Source organism: Papio anubis, chromosome 18, assembly GCF_008728515.1.
Source record: "Papio anubis isolate 15944 chromosome 18, Panubis1.0, whole genome shotgun sequence".
In the NCBI taxonomy this organism is placed as follows: Eukaryota; Metazoa; Chordata; class Mammalia; order Primates; family Cercopithecidae; genus Papio; species Papio anubis.
This window is the reverse complement of record NC_044993.1, coordinates 39,572,651-39,596,338: the sequence shown is the minus strand read 5'-3', so window position 1 is coordinate 39,596,338 and position 23,688 is coordinate 39,572,651. Positions and strand designations below refer to the sequence as shown.

The 23,688-nt window shown below is 52.6% G+C and overlaps 1 protein-coding gene across 7 annotated transcripts in view; it reads left to right on the top strand.

Moving 5' to 3' along the window:
* Window positions 1-23,688, top strand: part of ADCY7 (adenylate cyclase 7) — a 73,613-nt gene that overhangs the window by 10,067 nt on the left and 39,858 nt on the right. For 2 of the 7 annotated variants that reach the window (XR_002519227.2, XM_021931948.2), the window contains exon 1: window positions 11,642-11,802. The exons of 1 other annotated variant lie outside the window; for it this stretch is intronic. The gene's annotated coding sequence lies outside the window, so the exon portion shown is untranslated. Of the gene's footprint in view, window positions 1-11,641; window positions 11,803-19,221; window positions 19,335-23,688 lie in introns of those variants that run through there. 4 more of the 7 variants (XM_021931945.2, XM_021931939.2, XM_021931943.2 and 1 more) reach the window with 4 other exon arrangements.

The following is a 23,688-nucleotide window of genomic DNA, read 5'->3' as shown; positions in this document are numbered from 1 at the left end:
AATAATTTTTTTGTTTGTTTGTTGTTCAGATAGTGTCTCACTCTGTCACCCAGCCTGGAGTACAGTGGTGCGATCTTGGCTCGCTGCAAACTCCGCTTCCCATGCTCAAGCCACGCCCCTACTTCAGCCTCCTGAGTCACTGGGACCACAGGTACATGCCACCTTTGGCTAATTTTTGTATTTTTTGTAGAGATAGGGTTTCAACATGCTGCCCAGGCTAGTCTTGAACTGCTCAACTCAAGGGCTCTGCCTACCTCAGCCTCCCAAAGTGCTGGGATTACAGGCATGAGCCACCATGCCTGTCCACTCCACTGATTTTTTTGACAAACGTGCCAAGGACACACCATGGGAAAAGGATAGCCTCTTCAATAAACGGTATTGGGAAGACTGGGTATTCACATGCAGGAGGATGAAATTAGATCCTTACATGCAAAAACCAACTCAGAATGGACTGAAGACTTAAACATAAGACCTGAAACTATAGAACTACTAGAAGAAAATAGAGTGAAAAAGCTATGTGATACTGTTCTGGGCAATTATTATTATTGACCCCAAAATCTCATGCAACAAAAGCAACAATAGACAAATAGGATGATGTCAAACTTAAAAGCTTCTGCACGGCAAAGAAAACAGTTTAACAGAAGAGACAACCTGTAGACTGGGAGAAAATATTTGCAAGCCAAACATCTGATGAGAAGTTAATATCCAAAATAGATAAGGAACTCAATAACAGCAACAACAACAACAAACCCAATTAAAAAATGGGCAAAGGATCTGAATAGACATTTTTCAAAAGAACCCATACAAATTACCAACAGGTATATGAAAAAATGTTCAACATTACTAATCATTAGGGAAATGCATATTAAAACCATGGTGAGGTATCACCTCACACCTGTTAGAATGGCTATTATTAAAAAGAGAAGCCAGGTGTGGTGGCTCACGCCTGTAATTCTAGCACTTTGGGAGGCTAAGGCGGGAGGATTGCTTGAGCCTGGGAGTTTGAGACCAGCCTGGGCAACACAGGGAGAACCCATCTGTACAAAAATAAAAAAAAAAAAAAAGCCAGGTGTGGCAGTGTGCACCTGTTAGTTCTAGCTAGTCAGGAGGCTGAGGTGGGAGGATCACTTGAGCCCAGAATTCAGAGGCTTCAGTGAGCTATGATCACACCACTGCACTCCAGCTGGGCAAGACCCTCTCTCAAAAAACCAAAACCAAACAAACAAAAAAAAAACAGCAAAAAAAAAAAAAAAAAAAAGAGAATGAGAGACAGGTGTTGGAGAAAATGTGGAGAAAAGGACACCCTTGAGCACTGTTGGTGGGAATACAAATTAGCACAGCCATTATGGAAAACAGTAGGGCCCTCCCTTCCTTCCACTCGTGGGTACATATCCAAAGGATTTGAAAGTAGCGTGTCAAAGAGATATCTGCACTCCCATAATTATTGCAGCATTATTCATAATAGCCAAGATCTAGAAACAAGTGTCCCTTAATGGATGAAGACATACATACACAATGAGATATTATTTAGCCTTAAAAAAGAAGGAACAACATGGGTGAACCTAACGGACATTAGGCTAAGTAAATAAGCCAGGCACAGAAGGACAAATACTGCACGATCTCACTTATGCGTGGAATCTAGGAAATCTAGGCTGTGTGCGGTGGCTCACACTTGTCATCTCAGTGCTTTGGGAGGCTGAGGTGAGAAAACTGCTTGAGGCCAGTTGTTCAAAACAAGCATGGGCAACATAGCACCCCACCTCTACAAAACAAACCAAATCCAAAACACCACCACCAACAAAAAAATCCAATTGAACTCAGAAGCAGCAAGTGGAAGGGTGGTTACCAGAGGCTGTGTGTAGGTAGCGGGGGCAGGGATGGGGTGGGGAGAGGGATGTAGATAGGGAGAGGCAGTCAAAGGATACAAAGTTTCAGTTAGGAGGAATAAGTTTCTTGAGACCTATTGCACAGCATGGTGGCTACAGTTAATGTATATTTCAAAATTACTAAGAGGGTCGTTTCAAATGTCCTCACCACAAACAGTGCTAAATACTTGAGGTGATATGTTAATTAACTTCATTTCATCATTCTACATTGTATATATGTAATGTCACTTTGTATCCCATAAATATATACAATTATACCTGATCAATTGACAATAAAATTTAAAAAACAATTATATTTTACCACACATATTGCTAAACATTAGCAATAATTCTTTAAGATCATAACTATCAATTCGGTGTTCAAACTTCCAATAGTTTTGTAAATGTCAAATATATATATATATATATTTACATTTTATATATTAGATTTATCTTTTTTTTTTTTTTTTGAGACAGGGTGTCTGTTGCCCAGGTTAGAGTGCAGTGATGCACTCGGTCCACTGCAACCTCCACCTCCCAGGCTCAGGTGATCCTCCCACCTCAGCCTCCCGAATAGCTGGGACCACAGGCATGCACCACCATACCAGGCTAATGTTTTTGTATTTTTTGTAGAGACAGGATTTCACCACATTGCCCAGACTGGTCTCGAACTTCTGGACTCAAGTGATATGCTTGCCTCGGCCTCCCAATGTGCTGGGATTAGGGACGTGAGCCACCATGCCAGGCCTATATATTAATATTAGCTTTTTAAAATCGGGATCCAGAGCCAGGCATGGTGGCACGCACTTTGTAATGTAACCTCCAAGCTACTTGAGAGGCTGAGGTGGGAGGATTACTTGAGGTCAGGAGTTGGAGGCTGCGGTGAGCTATGACTGAGCCACTGCACTCCAGCCTGGGTGACAGAAAGAGATCCTGTCTCTTTAAAAAATAACAATAATCAGGATCCGAATGAGGTCCGCATGACGAAACTGTGATACGTTTCTTCAGTCTTTCATCTGTAGGACTGGTACTCATTCATTCTCTCTTCTTCCATGCAATGTTTTTGTTGAAGCTGGGTCCCTTTACCTGTAGGAGAGCTTCCTATAATGTGTAGCATGCTTCTTGTCCCCTGAGTCCCGTAAATTCATAGTTGTATCCAGAGGCTTGATCTAATTCAGTTTTGATTTTTTTTACACAACAGCACATTGGAGATGCTATTGGAAATTTCTGGGAGGCACATGTGGTCTGGTGAATTTCCTTTTGTAATACTGGCAGTCATTGATATTCAATGACTTTAAGGTAGTGGTTTTTTTTTGTTGTTGTTGTTGTTGTTTTTTTGAGACATGATCCCTCTCTGTCGCCCAGGCTAGAGTGCAGTGGCTCAATCATAGCTCACTGCAGCCTTGACCTCCAGGCTCAAGCAATACTCCCACCTCAGCTTCCCAAGTAGCTGGGACCACAGGCGCCCACCACCCGCTCAGGCAGATTTTTTTTGTAGAGATGAGGTTTCACTCTGTTGGATTGGCTGGTCTTGAACTGCTGGGCTCAAGCGATCCTCCTGATCTTCCTGTCTTGGTCTCCCAAAGTGCTGGAATTAGAAGCATGAGCCACCACGCCCAGCCCTTAAGGTAGTATTTTTAATTATGGTAAAAACCTTCCATTTTCACCCTGTTACAAGTGGTGCCTAGTTTGGTGTTGGGTGGAAAACTACCCGTCTCAGGGCATTGCTTTTCCTTATTCTTGCTTTTTCTTGATTGTAGCTGGTTTTCCTCCTCTGTTAATTATGTGGGTAGTATATTTTCATTAGAGAAAAACTGAAAAGCAGATCTGAACAAAAAGATAAATATTAAAGGAAAACTGTGCCAGATTCTATCACCTAGTGATAACTCCTAAGATTTGGGACATTTTCTTCCCGATTTTCTTGTATGCAAAAAAATACAGGCATCCCAGTGAAATCGTTAAAAAAGAAAGGGGTCACACTTCACATGCGGTTCTGGGAGCTGCTATTTTCGATTTGTGGTTTGTCTGAAGCCCCCTTTGAGGATCTGGTGGGAGGGACGTGGCCTTCCTCCCTGCCTGTCCGTGGGTCACACTGGGCCGGGTGCAGGGAAGGACAGGCGGCCTCTGGCGCGGCCCAGCTGCCAAGTTTTTCAAAGGAAATAAGGGCTTTTGGTTGGCAGGGCAGTTGCTTTCACATCTGTTCTTTTAGGATTCTCTGCTGTTACTCAACACACCATGACCCCAACTGCCCCTTTCCTTCTCCAAAGCCCCGTCTCCCAGACCTGGCAGAGATCAGGGCTCTGGGGGTCATGGGAGCCAGCTCCCTGCCCTTGAATGGGCTGTGTTGCTTACGTGAGGTCGGGCTGTTCATCTCTCCTTGTTCTGGCATTGGAACTGGGCCAAGCAGCAGCGATTTAGGAGGGGCAGTAGCTGCGGGGTGCTGGGTTTAATGGGAAAGATGCTGTTTACTTAGAATATGTGTTCATTTGGAGTGGCTTTGGGGCTTACCTCAGGCCACCCCTTAGGACCACCACTGATTAGGGCTCAGAAGGCCCTAATGGACCTGGGCATTTTCTTGTGTTCCTAGCATGAGAAAGGAACAGATCCCTGCACATCCCTGAGCCCACAGCTGGGAAGAGATGTGGGCAGAGGCCTGGAGGAGGTGGGTGGATGCACTGGAATGTTCCCCTCCTCCCAGCGTGAAAGATGCGTCTGGGAGGAAGGAGAGTGGCTCTATCAAGCTGTGCTGCCTCTGAGTCCCTCTCCCTGGGGAGTTCACCTCAGTCCCAAGTGTGGAAGAGCTGGGGGGCATGAAACCGCATGGAGTCAGCCCTGCTCTGTCCTCCCACGTGGGGTGAGGGGGCGCTCACACTGCTGGCTGCACCGAGTGGGTGCCATGTTTCTGCGCTGTGTTCTTGTTGGGAGTATCTGGTACAGGTCCATCTGGCAGAAATGTCGTGAGGGCCCGTGGTGCTGGGGAGAGGTGGTCCTTGCCCTCAGCCAGATGGGTCTGGTGGAGGAGAAGACAGGGCCCTCAGTCACTCCGCAGCAGGGAGGGTGCTGCATGAATAAGTTCAGGTTCTTTGAGCTGCAAGTGCCAGAAACCCACTGTAACCAAAGGGAAAGGGAGAAAGAGAGGACTTGAGACTTTGTGGGGATTCAGACATGGCTGGATCCAGGGACTCAAATGGTATCATGAAGACTCTGCTTCTCTCTCCATTTCTCTGTCTTGGCTTCCTTTTCAGGCCAGTTCTCCCACAGAGAGGTTGTATTTGTAATCTATTGCTGTGTAACGAATTACTCCAATTACCTCGCAATTTCTGTAGGTCAGGAGTTCAGGCTGAGTCGGGTGCTTCTGGCTAGGGTTCTCTGATGAGGTTGCAATCAAGCTGCCTGTCAAGCTGCAGTCATCTGAATGCTTGACTGGGGCTGGAGGGTCTGCCTCTGAGGCGGCTTCGTCACATGAAGGGTGGGTTGGTGCTGGCTGCTGGCGGGAGGCCTCGGTTCCTCGCACACAGATCCCTCCTCGGCGCTGCTTGAGTGTCCTCGCACCGTGGTGTCTGGCTTCCCCTAGAGGGAGTGATCCAAAGGAAAGCTGAGTGGAAGCTGTGATATCTTTCACAATCTCAGAAGCCGCACATTGTGGTTTCCACAATATTTTATTGGTCACGCAGGTGGTGTGGGAGGGGACCATTCACGGACATGAGTTCCAGGGGGCAAGCATCACTGGAGGCTGACTGCCACTGTAGCAAAGATGGCCCCAGTGGCTCGTAGCCCACACCTACTGCCAACTGAATGAGAACCCTTTCCCACAGTCCTAACAAAAGTCCCGAAAGTGAATTTCACAGGACTGCCTGAGTCTCACACCCATTCCTCAATATACACGGGTCGTGAATCCACCCCTGCAGGGCTGGTTCCCCTTAGGAACAGGGAGCTGTTACCAAAAGTGGACCTGACATCCTCTCTGGAGAGGCCTGAGGGAAGGTCTGTGGCATTGTGGCCTAGAGGAGGTGATGGTGGGGCACCGGGGAAGGCTTCCTGGTAGAGGTGGCACCTGTACCTGGCAGGATGGGTAGCATTTTGAGCATTCCAGGGGCACTAAGGCCTGAGAAAATGCATGGAAGAGTCAGGCAGCTGGGTAGCAAGTGGAGGGAGATAAGGATGGAAAAGTGAGTTGGGCCAGGTGGGGGTCCCCGAGAGGCAGGAGGAGGAGGCAGGACTTGCTTCTGGAGGCACAGGCAAGCCATGGAAGGTGTTTGAAGGCAGGCATGTCGCAGAGCCTAGGGATCTAGGGTTTAGAGCGGGGAGAATGCCTGGCTGTCCTCCTCTCTGCCAGCTTGCACCGAGCACCCACCATGTGCCTTGTCTGCATTTCTCACAGCCCCTCACGGGCTCCCCGCAGAGTGGGCCACATCTCCTGACTTTACAGGGGGGCTCCCTGAGCCACCAGGGTCCCCTAGTTCCGCCAGAGCCCCTGACTCCAGAGCTCTCAGAGAGGAATAGTAACAGGACCTTCCTGAAGGCTCCTCTTCATCCCGCCAGGACGAGGCGGGGGGCTGGGGATGAGTGGCCAGCCCAATTGCTCAGACCCTCCCAGGGCTCCTCTGGGTGCCGTGAACCCCTGACCTTAGGGGAAGGAAGAGGTGACTGTGGCATGGATGGTGGTTTTTCTTCTCATACCCCCTGGCCCCTACAGAGATGTGCCCAGAGTTCCAAGCCCACTGGGTGCTGAGGGTTTCCTCCCCCCGGTAAGGGCTCAACATCTGGGTTTGTGCAGCAGGGCCAAGCTGTTTGCTCAGCACTCAGCATTATTTGTCCCTTGGCTGACTGACAGCTTGACTGTCTGCCTTGTTTTGGCTGCAGTTTGAGTCCCTCCTACTGACTGTTTCATGGCCTCATCTTGGGCCCCCATCGTTCCCCAGGGGAGGAGGTCCTTTTCCCCTAAACTCTGGGCCACATATGCCTGGACCCTGCTGGGTACTTCTCTTCAGATCTGTTTTTTTTTTTTTGAGACAGGGTCTCACTTTGCTACCCAGGCTGGAGTGCAGTGGTGTGATCTCAGCTTACTGCAAACTTTGCTTCCTAGGCTCAAGTGATCCTCCCACCTCAGCCTCCCGAGTAGCTGGGATTCAGGCACCTGCCACCAAGCCTGGCTAATTTTTTTTTTTTTTTTTTTTTTTGAGAGGGAGTCTCGCTCTGTCAGCCAGGCTGGAGTGCAGTGGTGTCATCTTGGCTCACTGCAAGCTCCGCCTCCCGGGTTCATGCCATTCTCCTGCCTCAGCCTCCTGAGTAGCTGGGACTACAGGCGCCTGCCACTATGCCCAGCTAATTTTTTGTATTTTTAGTAGAGACGGGGTTTCACGGTAGTCTCGATCTCCTGACCTTGTGATCCGCCCACCTCGGCCTCCCAAAGTGCTGGGATTATAGGCGTGAGCCACCGCGACCGGCCTAATTTTTGTATTTTTAGTAGAGATGGGGTTTCACCATGTTGGCCAGGCTGGTCTTGAACTCCTAGCCTCAAGTGATCCCCCGTCCTTAGCCTCCCAAAGAACTGAGATTACAGGCGTGAGCCACCATGCCCTGCCGGCTTCTCCCCAGAGCTTTATGCCATGCCTTTGGTGGGCACCTCTTACCTCCTCCCAGCCTAGGAACTTGCATGAAAGGAAACTATGTCCAAGTCAGTTTTGTGTCCCCAGGACCAGGGAAGAGATGGGGGTTGCTGAGTGGGACAGGAAAGGATTGGGGCCGTGCTGTGTGCCCTGGCACCTCTGCCGAGCAGAAACCAGCCTTCCCTGTCTCATGCTTTGAAAGCCCAAGGTTGCCCTTCTTTGGAGGAGTTTTAGGAAAGAGGGAGTTTGTTCAGCAGACTTGGGAGCACTGTGTGCCAGGGCTGGGACATCTTGAGTGAGGGCATCCACCATGCTCATTACCTTGTAATGGGGTTAGCCTATCCCCAATGGAAGCTTGTCCTTGTTCCCAGGGAGGGTCGGGAGCATGGGTTGTGAAGTCAGGTAGACCTGAGCTTGAATCCTGGCTCTGCCTTTTCATAGCTGTGTGTGCTTGGGCCAGCAATGTGGTGTCTCTGAGCCTTGGTGCCTTCTACAGAGCGATGATAGCAGAGCCTTCCTCAGCGCTGCCAGCGAGTGCCATGAGGCTGTGTGTGTCAAGTCCTGGGTGTTGCCTGTGCGGATCCCAGGGAGCATTGACCTGTGTGTGCTCAGATCCTGCCTGCTGGGACCTCCTAGACCGCATGAGGGGTGGGGTGTCCAATGGTGGCTGGTGGCTGGGGCTGCAGGGAGCAGCTAGTGTGAGGCAGTTCTCAGGCTCCAGCAGGGAAGAGACTCACCACCACATCTTCCAAGGAGAGAGCTGGGAGGGCGGCCTGGGAGGGCAGGAGGTGTTGCTCAGTGGGACAGGAATCTTGGTTATCAAATGGCAGGGTTTACTGTGCCCCTTTCAGTATCAAACTGCAGGGTTCGTTATCACACAGCCCCTGCTGTATGGCCAGTTTATCTTCACACACTCCCTGCTCTGTGGCTGATGCTGGAAAGCCCAGGGCCCCATCAGCTCCCAGCAGGCAGTGGGGAACCCCCCTCCTGTGTCCAGACATCCACCTGTGCCCTCTCCAAGCCACCCCTTTTCTCAAGCCAAGATCATCTTGCAGAAATGTTGGTCAGGGTGGGTTGCTCCCCGCCTGCCATTCCCCTGGACTTGCCCTGCCTCCTATGCCCTTTCCCCTTGGCCCCCTGATATCTCCCCCAGCGGCTCCATCTCCACACCGCGCTTTCCTCAGGGTTTGATCATGTGTCTCATCAGCCTCTCGCCCACGGGCCAGGTCAGATCTGTTCTGTTTCCTGAATCTACTGAGCATCCAGCACCATGCCCTCCCGCATACACAAACGGGTATCACTCAATACCCATTTAAAAATGGACGGGTAATTTACATACAGGCAAGTGCACAAACCTTCAATGTACAGGGTAATGGGTGTACTTAGGCACTTGCTTATGTAACCAGCACCCAGAGGGAGATTTATAACTCCTCAGCTCCCAGAAGGTCCCTGTGTGCCCAATCAGCGGCCTCCCTAGAGGCAACTGCTGTCTTGCTGTCTGTCGCTGTAGATTAGTTTCATCATTTCTGAAGTTTCATATAAATGGAAACGTGCTGAATGTGTCTTTTGTGGGCGGGTCTTTCACTCTCCTTGCTGTCTCAGATATTCATTCATGCTGTGTGTTAGCAGTGATCCGTTCCTTTTCACGGCTGAGTAATTTTCTGTTGTGTGAATATATGAAAATTTGTTTATCCATTTACTCATTGCAGGATGTTTGGGTTTGCAGTTTGACTGTTAGGATGAAAGCTTCTCTGAACACTTGGATAGAAGTCATTTGTGGACATGTGTACTCATTTCTTTTGGGTAAATACCTGAGATTGAGTTGCTGAGTCATTGGGGAAGCATATGGTTTGCTTTTGTCCACACTGCCAGGCAGTTTTCATCATCGTGGCTCCATTTTACATTCCCACCAGCAGTACATGAGAGTGAAGAGCTGCTCCTCCTCCTTGTCAACACTTGGTATTTTCATTTTAATTTTAGCCATTCTAGTGATACGGTGGAATCTCTATATGGTTTTAATTTGCTAGTGACTAATGGTGTTGAGTGCCTTTTTCATGTGCTTATTGGTCATTTTGGCATCCTCTTTGTCAAAGTACCTGTGTAAGTCTCCTGTTCATCTTTTAATCGGGCCATTTGTCTTTTTCATATTGGTTTGTGGGAGGTTTTTTTTTTTTTTTTCTGAGACAGAGTCTTACTCTGTTGCCCAGGCTGGAGTGCAGTGGCGTGATCTCGGCTCACTGCAGCCTCCGCCTCCCAGGTTCAAGCAATTCTCCAGCCTTAACCTCCCAAGTAGCTGAGATTATTACAGGCATATGCCACCACGCCTGGCTAATTTTTGTGCTTTTATTAGAAACGGGATTTTGCCATGTTGGCCAGGCTGGTTTTGAACTCCTGACATCAGGTGATCCGCCCACCTCAGCCTCCCAAAGTGCTGGGATTACAGGTGTGAGCCACCGTGCCCGGCCTGGGAGATCTTTATATACGCTAGGGAGGAGTCTTTTGTCAGTTATATAGGATGTGATTTTCCTAGTCAGCAGCTTGTCTTTCCCCTCTCTTGATGATGATGATGTCTATTCCTTCTCTGCTCTTGTTCACCCAAGCTGGGGAGACATTTGCTGATAGGAGGGCAACACTGATGGGGAGAGGCCGGGCGCGGTGGCTCAAGCCTGTAATCCCAGCACTTTGGGAGGCCGAGACGGGCGGATCACGAGGTCAGGAGATCGAGACCATCCTGGCTAACACGGTGAAACCCCGTCTCTACTAAAAATACAAAAAACTAGCCGGGCGCGGTGGCGGGCGCCTGTAGTCCCAACTACTCGGGAGGCTGAGACAGGAGAATGGCGTGAACCCGGGAGGCGGAGCTTGCAGTGAGCTGAGATCCGGCCACTGCACTCCAGCCTGGGCAGCAGAGCAAGACTCCGTCTCAGAAAAAAAAAAAAAAAAAAAAAAAAAAAAACACTGATGGGGAGGCTCCCCTGAGGTCTCCCACTCCCTCCTGTGGCCTCTGGAGCAGCCTGGAGCCCTGTGTGAGTCCTATGCCTGTCTCCACCAGATGGCAGACCTTAGGTCACCTGCTAGTCCCCTTCAGGGGCCTGGCACAGAGACAGCACTTATCATGTTCAGTTTCACCTGATCGGTATGCGTGGGATGTCTACTCTGTGACCAGCTGGGGCTGGATGCTGGGGACACAGCTGTTGACATTACAGCTGTCCTCCCAACTCTGCCCTCCCCAAGGATATAACCTAGGAAAGACAGATCAGCAACCAATGGTCACAGCACAGAGGTGCTGTGATGGAGGAAAGTACAGGGGCTGGAAGGAGGTGTGTCTGACCCTGGATGTAGGAGGTGGAGGAGGTACACCCTTGCTTTGAAGAGCTCGTAATCCCAGGATGCCAATCACATGCTCAGAAGGGCTCCCTGAGGACCAGGTGCTGCTGTGGCCAGCGGGCTGGACGCCTCCCCCTCTGATTTGGGAGTCTCCACTCCCTCCTCCCAGCCTCTCCTGATTTGCTCCCTCACCACTGAGCGCCCCATGATCCCAGTGGGGAAACTGAGGCCTGGCACAGCAGAAGGGGTGCTGGGGTTTGGTTCCTGGCCTCATGGTGCCAAGGGATGCTGGGGTTCTCCAGGGACTCTGATTTTGGAATAGGAGCCCCAAGGATGGGCCCACCCCTGCCCTGCTCTCAGCGTGGGAGCGCAGGTGAGATGGAGAGGCAGTGGGCTGGACTAGAAGATCTTTGACCTCTCAGGCCATCTCTTGGGCTCCTCTCAGAGGTGGACGGGGCCACCTTACTACATAGACAGGGAAATTGAGTCCTGGGAAGGCGCGGGGGCCTGTCTGTGAGCGTCAGAGCCCGCAGGAGGCTCAGGTCAGGCGGCTAATTGCTAATTGTTCATTAAGGATGCATTTGCTCCCCACTTCGAACAGTTGTCTTGGGGCTTCTAATGGAGGTTTTTGGTGCTTGTTTTATTATTATATTTTTTTTTTTTCAAAATTGTTCCAGCTTCAAGCTTCAAATTTCCGTGAAGTCATTGGAGCCCGATAGCTCCCAGTCCTGGCAGCTCCCAGGCTGCAGAGAGCAACACTGTGGCTGGGGGAGGGGGCCCTGCATACCCTGAGAAGCTGGGCTGCGGGCTGTGCCTTAGCCTTGCTGCCGCCGCCGCCAGAGCAGGAAGTGGTGGGTCCCAGATGTGACTCACTCTCATTAGGTAGCGTGGAAGGAGCCTTCGGATGGGTGAGCCTGGACGCGTCTGAGGAAGGGCAGGCGAGGGCCGGGCCACCTCCCTGCAGACCCTGGCCAGCTGCTGGGGCCCAGGAGGAGAGCCAGGTAAAAGCGGGGTGTGGGGATGGAGTGTCACCAGTCCTAGCGGCTTGAGCCCCCGGAGACGGGGCTGGACGGTGGGTGGGAAGCAGCTCACCCGGCAGCCTGGCCTGGGAGTGCACTGGGCAGGGTCTGGGCTGGAGAAGGAGGAGGCTCCGGGAGCCTACTGGGCAGACAGCTGGGAGAGGCGACTCCTCAACAGGGGACCAGAGGCGACTTGTCACTGGCTTTTCCCAGCCTGACAAGAAAGTGCGGTTGTGATCTCGATGTTGTGCATCTGGCCCGTTCCATCTGGAATTCTAGGAACCATAGACTCTCGAATGTCCACACTCCTTCTCGAGGGTGTAATTTTACATTTACAAGCACACATGACTTTTCTCAATGAAAGGAAACATTGGCAAGGGAAGGGCAATTCAACTAATTTTATGAAATTATAAAACAACAAACAAACAAAACCTCTGAAAGGGGTGCATGCCTGAGGGTCGGCGAACCAAGATGCCTCCGAGAAGCAGACTGCTTTCCCTTTCCCTGCAGCGCATGTCCTCCATCCCCCAGGGACCTCATGGGCCATCTGGAGTGGGTCTTTCTGGAGCTTTCTATGCATTCATCTAAACATGTGTGCACAGAGGGTGAGGCAGTTGCCTCTTCTTTGTGTCATCACAGCAGGATCAAGGGCAGGGACGTCTGGGGCTGGGGGCTTCCTTCCTGGCCAGCCATTGCTGAAGGGGAGAAGGGAGGGCCAGGAGGGGGAAGCCGAGGGCCTGGAGGTGGGGGCCAGGCTGGGCCGCCTGCGACAGGGGCCCTGGCTCCAAGGCCTGGACAGGCAGCCAGTGTGGGCTGGATGTGTCTGGAAGAGCTGTATGACCGTGGGCCTTCACTAGCGTCACCCACGTGCAGGTGGAGGCTGTGAGGGGTGGACTCAACACCAGTGTTTCTCGGAGTGAGGACCGGGCTGCCCAGGGAATCGCAGGGGGTTCTAGCCTGTAGGTGGAAGGACACATTTAAAATCTAAGTATTTGTCTTAGGGAAAAAAAATCTGTAACTAGGACATTGACATTGTGACGTCTTGACTGTATTATTGTCTTGGACGAGGCCAAAGAAGACACAAAAGTGACAAGCCAGCCAATTTTAGAGGAAGTGCCAAGTGCCGGCCCTGCAGGAAGTCCAGGAGGCTGAGGGGGGCTGCAGCTCAGGAAGGCATTTGTGCACAGCCTTCACTTCCCACCCAGCTGTCTGTCTTCCCACCTCCAGAGGCCCTGGGTTCCCGAGGTTTACCTGCAGCTCCTGGTGCAGGGTATGGGGGAGGGGAGGCTCTCAGATTGTTCCAGATTCTGTGGCCTTCAGAAGGGAAGGTGTGAACTTTGTGGAGGTAGCTCTCCAGTGGTATTTTCTTTCTTTCTTATTTTTATTTATTTTATTTTATTTTTTTGAGATGGAGTCTCTGTCTGTTGCCCAGGCTGGAGTGCAGTGGTGCCCTCTCGGGTCACTGTCACCTTTGCCTCCTGGGCTTAAGCCATCCTCCTGCCTCAGCCTCCTGAGTAGCTGGGACTACAGGTACCGCGTCACCACACCTGGCTAATTTTTGTATTTTTAGTAAAGACAGGGTTTCACCATGTTGGCCAGGCTGGTCTCGAACTCCTGACTTCAAATGATCCACCCACCTCGACCTCCCAAAGTGCTAGGATTATAGGTGTGAGCCACCACCCCCAGTCCACCACCCCCAGTCTCTTTTTTTTCTTTCTTTCTTTTTTTTTTCTTTTTTTAAAGACAGGGTCTCACTCTGTCACCCAGGTTGGAGTGCAGTGGAGTGGTCATAGCTCACTGAAACCTTGAATTCATGAGCTCAGGCAATCTTACCGCCTCAGCCTTCCAAAGTGCTGGGATTACAAGCATGAGCCCCACGCCCAGCCCTCTAGTGCTGTTTTCATGAAAGAAGCAGCTGTTTACTAGCAGCTGTTTTCCTAGCGATGAGGGTGAAGCTGGTATTGCAGAATCTCTTTGCCAGGACTAGATCTGCTTGAGGGAGGTTTGCTTGAGGCCATGGAGGTTGGTGCAGGGAGAGCTCAGGCAGTAGAAGGTGGTCTGGAGTGCGGCCTCGGGACAGGCCACAGGAGAGTCTCAAAAAGAGAAGACATCCCAGCACTTTGGGAGGCCAACGTGGGCAGATCACTTGAGCCCAGGGGTTCGAGACCAGCCTGGGCAACATGGCGAAACCCCGTCTCTACAAAAAATACAAAAATTAGCCAGGTGTAGTGGCATGTGCCTATAGTCCCAGCTACTTGGGAGGCTAAGGCAGGAGGATCCTTTGAGCCCAGACGTTGGAGGCTGTCGTGAGCCATGACTGTGCCACTGCCTGGATGACAGAATGAGACCCTGTCTCAAAATAAATAAATAAATTTTTAAAAAGAGACAAAAGTCTGACTCAGTGGTTGCACTGGGGACATGCACCCCCTCTACAGTGTATAGCTACTGATTTGACCCATTCCCTACCTCCTCCACCGCTCCATGTGGTAGGTGACAATCACCTCCAGTTTACAGAGGATAGACAACCCAGAGGGGCTGTCTGTCCTGAATCACCCAGCAGATCAGTCCCCAGGCATCCAGTTGTGACCACCACAGTGTGGTCTGCTGCCACGTTTGAGCCTGGAGTCAGGGCCAGGACACTGTGTTTTTGGCGAGATCAGATGGGGCAAAGCTGAGAACAGGGGCTCTGGTTGGTGCTGAGGGATTCACGGGGGTAGTCCTTACTGGGAGGATGAGGAATTGGGCTCCTGTGAGGGCCTCCTCTACCCCGCCCTGTGCCTGGCCTTCGCTGGGCCCACTGCGGGAGGGACGTGGTAGGAAGAGGCCTTCTCCGTGGCTGGGCCAGGGTGGGCTGTCTCACGTGCTTTCCTGGACATGTGGTTGGGTCGTGCCTTAGCCGGGAGGTAGGCGGTTTGTCCACTCCCTCTCATTGCAAGGGTCACAGAGGTGGCCGGATGGCCTGTCCCTCAGCACTGCTCCTTGCCTCCTTCCTGCTGTCCTGGAGGAAGAGGATGTGGACTTGTTCATACTGAGGTGACGCAGCATCCCCTGTCCCACCTCTCCCACTGCCCAGAGAGAGGGCAGTCCTTAACCCCACTGGAGAAAGTTCCCGGTCTTTGAGGGAGCATGCAGAGTGGGTCACAGTGGATGCCTGTATCAAAGCAGCCCATTCTAGCCTTTCATGGAGTGCGGGGAAGGCATTTACTACTTTTTAAAAGACACGTGTGGCCAGGCACCATGTTTCACACCTGCAGTCCCAGCACTTTGGAAGGCTGAAGTGGGCAGATCGCTTGAGCTCAAGAGTTTGAGACCAACCTAGGCTACATGGCACAACCCCAACTCTACAAAAAAATACAAATATTATCTAGCATGGTGGTGCATGCCTGTAGTCCCATCTGCTCAGGAGGCTGAGGCAGGAGGATTGCTTGAGCCCAGGAGGTGGAGGCTGCAGTGAGCTGAGATTGTGCCACTGTACTCCACTCTGGGTGATAGAGCAAGACCCTGTCTCAGATAGATAGATAGATAGATAGATAGATAGATAGATAGATAGATAGACAGACAGACAGACAGACACACACATGTAGCCAAGAGCTGAAAGTTAGTTGGAACTAGAGAATGAGACCACATCCGAACAAGAGCCAGAGAAGCAGGGGTCTTCCAGAAGTTATCCGGTCCAGCCCCCTGCCTGCAGGCAGAACTGGACTGTGCTCTGGTCCGGTGGCCCAAGTTCCAGCTCTGCTCTGCCTCCTCCCAACAGCGTGTGAGATGAACAAGGGGTGGAGCCTGTTTCTTGCATCTGTGAAATGGGTTGGTAAAGGTACCCCCTGCATCAGGTGGTTGTAAAGATTAAACGAGCTGATGCACACTCTGCGCCTGGCACAGCGGAGGCACTACCTAAGTGGAAGTGCTCGTCACTGTCGGTGTCACGAGGCTCTCGTCCGCCTTGTCCTGCCTTGGGTGGGAGACTGGACCTCCTGGGGGAGCCGGGGAGGTGCAGGCTGGCAGGGCTGAGCTGAACAGCCTCCCTGTCACCTGCATCCCTTGGGCTAATCATTTTCTCTGTTCCTCGGTTTCCTTATCTGTAAAATGGGGCTGACGGCAGGGCTCAGGTAGGTTAATGGGAGGGCTAGCTGGGTGAAAACCCTTCCCAGGCACCGGAGACTAGTATGCCCAGGCTGAGAGGTTGCCACGCAGTGGCTGGAGTCCCTCCAGCTGTGTGTGCTGGGGATCCCGCCAGCCCCCTCATCTGTCCAGTGGCCCCCTCCCCACCAAGGACAGTGGCACAGTGTTGCCCGGCTTGCCATAGGCATCTAGCCTGACCTGCTGCTGCCCATGGATTTCTCAGCTGGCCACATCATGGCTAGGGCATTGCCCAACCCTGAGTGCAGACCTGCTTGGCCGAAGCATCCTCCATTCCCCGCTCTCCCTTGGAAGCCTGGAAGCCTTTCTAGAAGGGACCAATATTGGGGTAGAGAAGGGTTAGGCGGTTAGTCTGGGACTAGAGCTCCATTCCTCTTCGGTGGCCTTTTCCTTGGAACATCTAGGACTGTGCTTTCCTGCTGCCACCTGCTGTCTCATTTTTCATTTTGACAGGATCTGGCTCTGTTGCCCAGACTGGGGTGCAGTGGCCTGATCGTAGCTCACAGCAGCCTCGACCTCCTGGGCTCAAGATATCCTCCCACCTTGACCTCCCAAAGTGCTGGGGTTACAGGCATGAGCCACCACACCTGGTCTGTCCTCTTCGATGGGCCAATTTCACAGGCATTTTCTGAGCACAGCACAGACCAGTGCTGCCGAGATGAACCTGAGCAGACTCTGCGTTAGGATGGGGTGGGGACGGCTGACCTTGAGCCTGGGAGAAGGTCCTCCCTGTTCTCGAGCACAGCCATCTGGTCAGTTTCTCCTGGCTTGTGAGGCCCTCCCAGACCGGGCCTGACTTCCCTCCCAACTCCCGCCACTTGTCCCCATCATCCGCTCTGGGCCAGCCCCCCTGACATTTTCACCCCCAGCTTGGCTCTCTCCTGCCCCTTTCCCACCCTTGGCCCCCACAGTTCCTGCTGCCTGGGGCTTTCCCCCCAACCGCTGCTTGGCTGTGACCCCAGGTGAGGGCCTCCTTCAGGGGTCCTCCAGCATGGGGAGACGAGGGGACCCAGCTGGCTCTGCTCCTAAGCCGTTCACTCAGCCACCTCCCCCACCCCCTTGGCCTTGCTTTGAGCCCCTGTCTTGCTGTGGCTAGAGCCCGAGGGATGCCGGGATACCCTCTTCTTGCCATTCCTCCGTTTATGTCCCTGTCTCCTCCACCACTGCTGACCACTGGCAGGATGACCCCACGACTGGGGCTGAAGGAAAGGGAAGCCAAAGGAGGTCTTTGGTGCAGGCACCCCAGTTTCCAGTTGTGTTTCCTGGCCCCAGGCTCTGCCCATTCTTGCCTCCTCCCTGGGCATTGGGACCTACTGGAGGTGACGGGGCAGAAGGAGCGGCCATGACCCTCAGACACAGGCCTGTCCCCTGGGGAGGAGCTCGTGTTCCCGGGAGGCAGAAGGGACCTGCAGTGGGTGGTGCCACCACCTGCCTTCTAGGGCCCAGATCCCTGGAGGCCACCGGACCCAGGGCACCCTGATCAGGGTGCTTTGTCTTCCACGCCCCAGGCCCTTCCTGCCCCTGTAACTGGTCAGCTTTCCTCATGCTGGCCTCTGAAACAACTCAGTCACACTGCCTTGGGCACGGCTCACTGAGGTCATTGCTTCCTGGAGTCACCGACTGGCTGGGCAGGGAGAAGCCTAGGACGCTGGGGTGCAGCTGCTGTGCACAGATGGGGAAACTGAGGCCCAGGGAGCTCTGCAGCCTCAGGGCTGGTGTGTCTTCCTGGTGGGAGTTATGTTGGAGGGGCAGGCCCTGCCCCACTCACAAGCACGCCCCTTCGCCTCACTCATGGGAGGGTGTGGACTGGGGGCCAGTCTTGTGGGCTTGTCATGGTCCTGCTGCTGTTCTTCAGGGTCTGGGTCTCCCTCCTCCTGTGCATCTCCTCGCTGGAGCAGGGGTCCAGGGTGCTGGTACAGGCTGGGATGAGACCTCCTTCTGTGTGTGTGCATCTGGCTCCTGGGCCCCCCAAGCCTGTCTCCGGTAGGTACCCCATCTGACTGGGAGGAGGAACCCTTTTAAGTTGTGTGAAGGAGCTATTTTAAGGGGCCCGGGCTAATGGGAAGTGGCCTCTTTTGATATACCAAGACTCCCTGGAGACACTGCTCCGTCCCCTGGGGGCAGGGACCTGCACTTCTGTATCCCTTTGTCAGGCTCAGCTCTCCTGAGCACGGGTACAAGAGCAGAGCTGCCCTTTGGGGGCAGGCAGGAAGTGAGGCTGAGACCCTGGTACTGAAGTGTGTCCCCAGTGCCTGTTTATGTCACGATTTCTCAGCCTGCTCACCCTGGTGTCTGGAGCCGACTGGGGTGGCCCTGGGTGATGGCACTTGCTGTGTGCCCACGTCTACGTTAAGCCCCTGAGAACTGGGTATTGTTACCAGTCCATTCTGTGGGTTAGGAAACTGAGGCCCAGAGAGGTTCAGGAACATGCCCAAGGTCACACAGCTCCTCCATGGTGGAGCCGAGATTCACAGCCTGCTGTTGGATCTCAGAGCTTGTGCTCCCAACCACCATGCTTTCCTTCCTTCCCTACTGCCCTGCCCTGGCATTTCTTTTCCTCACTTGGCTCGTTTATGACACTCTGCCCTCCTCCTGGCGTGGGCTCCTCAGGGCACCCGTGCCTGTCTTGTTTGTTGTAGCAGCAGCAGCGCCTCACCCTGCACCTGCTGCAGGCGGGAGCTCAGTGGCACTTGGCAGATGGAGGTCTGGTGGCGCCAACAAGTGGCCTCTTTCCTGGTGGCAGGATGGGCCCCCTTGCATGTGCAGTGGTTCTGGGTTTATGAGGTTTTATAGCTATGAGGTCATTTCACTGCTAGAATAGGCCATGGAGCAGAGAGAGGGGTTTCATCCTCATTGCTCCGGTGAGAAACTGAGTCCTGAGAGGCAGGTCACCTGCCAGAGCTCATGCAGATGGGACTGGGGACTCCAGGGTTGGGACCCAGTCCTTAGCTGCCAGTTCAGTGCTGGCTGTACCCCACCATCTGTGGAGTATGGGGTTTGACGTCCCCGCGTACCAGGCAGGATTAGATCTTGGGAGCTAGGTAGTGCATGGCTGGACGTGCAGCCAGGTAGTAACAGGTCAGGGTGGCCTGTGCTTCTGTGGGAGGTGCAGGCCCTGGGGAAGCTAAGGAACAAGGCCAGACTGGGAGGGGACCAGGCAGCCTTCCTGGAAGAGGTGGCAGCTCAGGTTGGCCCTGAAGGGCGGGCAGGAGTTCACCAGGCAGAAGGCGTTTGGAGGTGAGGAGGTGGGCGTGTTTTCAGACTGCCGGAGCTGGAGATGAAAGGGTGGGGCTTGTTTGGGGAACCGAAATCAGCCAAATCGGGCAGCCACAGAGGAGGCCCGGGAAGTTCTGGAGGCGTTTTTTGGCCAAGGGGTGAGCAGAGATCGGGCTTGGTGTTCTGGGGGGTCCTGGGTAGGTGTGGGAGGCCTGGTTTCCGGGGCCATGGGGCTCTTGTGGCCTGAGACTCCATCACAGTGACCTCCTGTGCCCAATAGCTCCGTAAGGGCAGGATTTGTGGAAGGAAGGAGTGAGTGACCAGGAATGGGGGCTTGGGCTCCAGGGACAGCCATGGCGAGGGCTCTTGAGCCCCTGTGTGGGTGCAGGGCCGGAAGCTGGGGCTGTGGTTGGTTGGGGAGGCCGGGTGGGGCTGCTTCCCCTGCAGCAGGGCTCTTCCGGACTCCTGGTGCGGCTTCACGAGGCAGTCCCCTCTGCGTCTCTCGTGCCCCGTAGGCCTGGGTCAGGTTCTCAGGAAGCCTCGGGAAAGTGAGGGTCTTAGCGCCTTGGTTTGGGGTTAGGCGCTTTTCGAGCTGGTGTCGTGGAGGCCAGACTGGGGGCCTCTGGGCCAGGTGGTGGCTTTAGGCTTGCTGTTGGGACAAGAGGCCAGGCTAGGCAGTGACGCCTCGCTGGGCTCTATCAGTGGCCCGCTGAGCTCCAGGTAGGAGAGGCCTCTCCCACTGACCTCTCTGTGACTGGCTTCTCTGCTGGTCTGAGTGGGAAGGGACCTCAGAGACCCTGGAGGCCTTTCCTGCCCTGGGGGAGTCAGGCCCAGAGAGGGTGAAGAATTGCCTGAGTCACACAGTTGGTGATAGGGAGAGCTGGGACTATACCTTACATCACCTGACATTCAGTCCAGGGCTCTATTCCCTGCACTGCCTTACCTGTGGCAGATGGGGAAACTGAGGCAGGTGGGCCACTCCTCTGCATTGCACAGGAGAGGCAGGAAATTTGACAGGAGCCCTTTGCCCTGTTGGCACTTGGAGCTCTTTTCCTGCTTGCTTTTCCCCAGGGCAAGGTGCTTCCCAGCTGAAAACTGCCTAGGGAGGTCGCTGTTGAGACCATGAGCACCACAGAGCCCCGGTCTTTCACTCAGGTGTCTCCTCTCACCACCTGGAAGGCTAAGCTCAGGGTGGGTATCCTGGCCCACAGGCAGGTGCATGGGCTGGTCCCTTCGGCACCTGCAATCTCCTTGTGCACAGCTAGCCCAACCTGGGGTCAGGTGGAGGTGGGTACGTGGGGCCCCCCGCCTTAAGGAGCTTTAGAGGCTGCCAATTAAGGCGAGGCTAATGGGCTCTACAGGCCACAGCTGCCCAGGGAGTCCTCTTTGGGGAGGAGTTACTAGGTGGGTCTCGGAGACTCCAAAGTCAGCATTTCCCAAAGGAGGTTCATTAGGGATTCAATGCAAAAAGAGTCTCATTAACAAAAGGATGGGGAAATGTTCAGCTGTGCTTAATTCAGCAGGCTGCTTTCCTACAGGACTTGTCAGAGCCTTTAATTGGCTGATGTGTATGGGGGATCTTTAAATGGGGAAGAGGAGAATGTTGAGCTCAGCACCACCTGTGACCAGAAACGGCTGTGGATGTGTGTGGCTGCACATATGTAGCTTTTCATGGCCCTGCTTTTGGGCAGAATGCACCTCAGGAAATGCAGATAGAGAGTTAATCTGCACTGGGCCTTGGAGGAGGGGCAGGCCTGGGTTTGAATCCTAGCTCCACTGTTTCCCAGCAGGTGGGCTTTGGGCTTGGAGGTTAAGGTCCCAGAGTCAGTTGCCCTGGCTAGAAATGGAATGGAGCGAGTGCACCCCCACCCACCACCCTTGGGTAGTCAGGGGGACGGGCCTCACCCCATGGTTCTCTGCAGGTTCTCAGAGGAGATGACCAGCCAGGTGGTTTTTGGCCCAGTTTGTCTCCCAGCTGGGCTCCGAGGTCACAGAGCTTGTTTTGAGGCCTGGGTACTGCACTCTCTCCTGCCAGCACGCCTGGAAGGTTTGGGCCGAGGACCTGACTCTGCCTGGGATGTCACCTGTGAGCTCCCTCCAGCTCAGACCAACATCACCACCTCCCTCTGACCTGGGTTGGGTGGGACGGTCACTCCCTTGAGGCCCAGATAGGCCCTACATGGAGGGGTCAGCCCACACAGCCGCTCATGGCCCTGGAAAGCCGGCCTGAGTTGCTGACCAGTGTTCTCTCCACCTCCCAGAGGCTGGGCCTCCTCACCCCCAGTGCTGCTGGCTCATGGCAGGGTTGAGGGGAGGGGACAGGTGGCTTCCGCACCCCATGGGCCTTTCTGACAACTTGGTGATGCGTGCCGTCTAGACTGGGGTGTTCTGTGCCAGGAGTGGCTCAGCACACTGCTTGCATCACCCCCAACTGAATCCTTTCAAAACCCTGTGGGGTAGGACTGTTATTCTCCTTTTGTTAAAATGAGGAAACTGAGGCACAGAGAATCTGTCAGGTCATGTAATGTATTATTTCTTTTAATATTTAATTTGTTTATGAATGAGTGAGATGGAGCCTTGCTCTGTTTCTCAGGCTGGAGTGCGGTGGCACAATCATTGCTCACTGCAGCCTTGACCTGAACTCAGGAGGTCTTCCTGCCTCAGCCTCCCAAATTGCTGGCTCTACAGGCACATACCACTGTGCCTGGCTCAGTTTTGAAATTTTTTTAGAGATAGCATCTTACTATGTTGCCCAGGCTGATCTTGAACTCTTGGCCTTAAGCAATTCTCCCACCTTGGCCTCCTGAATAGCTGACATCACAGGCATGAGCCACTGTACTTGGCTAAGTCACGCAATTTAGGTGTGATGAATCTGGGATTCATTTTTCTTATTAGACATTTTTTTTTAAGTCACATAAGCAATACACTGACAATAGAAATAGAAACTGAAAATGAGAAGTGAGATTTATCCACTCTGTGAAACCAACACTTTTGGTTTTTCTGTGTCCCGGTTCCATCTTTATTTGTTCCAGGCATTGCCGTGTGGATTTTTCACAGGATACCCTGTGACATTAGTTTCAAGTGGCCTCAGGCTTTTTGACAGCTGCATAGTATTCCATTGTAAGGTTGCATCATAATTTATTTCACCAGTTCCTGACTGATAGGTATATTATTTTCAATCTTTTGTTATTACAAATAATGCTTCAATGACTAATTTTGTGCTTATGTCATTTCACACTCGTGACAGTGTTTGTACAATACATTACTCAAAGTGGATTTGGTAGGTCAAAAAGCATATATGTCCTTTAGTGACTTGGTTAGATATTATTAAACTGCCTTCACTGGGGATTCTACTGACTCACATTCCTGCCCAGGAGGGAATGTGAGTGCCTGTTTCCAACACAGACTTATGAGACTTATGAAATGCTTTGATCTTTGCCCATCAGTTAGGTAAAAATGGTTTTCCATGGTGGTTTTGTTTTTGTTTTAAAGATGGGGATTTTGCTTTGTTACCCAGGTTGGACTCAAACTTCTGGGCTCAAGTGATCTGCCTGCCTCAGCCTCCCGAGTAGCTGGGACTATAGGTGCATCCCATTGTGCCTGGCTACTATGGTAGTTTTTTTTTTTTTTTTTTGAGACGGAGTCTTGCTCTGTCGCCCAGGCTGGAGTGCAGTGGCACGGTCTCGGCTCACTGCAAGCTCCGCCTCCCGGGTTCATGCCATTCTCCTGCCTCAGCCTCCTGAGTAGCTGGGACTACAGGCGCCCGCCACCACGCCCAGCTAATTTTTTGTATTTTTTAGCAGAGATGAGGTTTCACCACGTTAGCCAGGATGGTCTCAATCTCCTGACCTCGTGATCCGCCCCCCCTCAGCCTCCCAAAGGAGTGTGGTCAGCCTCCTTCCAAATGCTGTGGGTTGGTTTTGTTTTTTTTTTTTAATTTTTATTTATTTATTTATTTATTTTTTTGAGACAGAGCTTCACTCTGTCATCCAGGTTGGTGTACAGGCATGATCTTGGCTCACTGCAACCTCTGCCTCCTGAGTTCAAGTGATTCTCGTGCCCCAGCCTCCCAAGTAGCTGGGATTGTAAGCATGCACCTCCACACCTGGCTAGTTTTCATATTTTTTAGTAGAAATGGGGTTTCACCATGTTGCTCAGGCTGGTCTTGAACTCCTGGCCTCATGTGATCCGCCTGACTCAGCCTACCTAAGTGCTGAGATTACAGGCGTGAGCCACCATGCCTGGACCTTCCAAATGTTTAAGAGTCATTTAGATTGTCTTTTCTATGAACTTTCTCTTCCTAGTCTTCTCCCATTTTTCTATTGGGTTATTGGTCTTCTTTTTGATTTGTGGGAGCTTTTTACATATGAAGGAGATTAGCTCCTTGTGATGTGAATCATGAATGTTCCCCTAATCTGTCATATGTCTTTTGATTGTGCTTTTGGTAGTTTTTACCATGTATTTTTTTTTTTTTTCATGTAACTGAATTTATCAGTCTTTTCTTTATGGCTT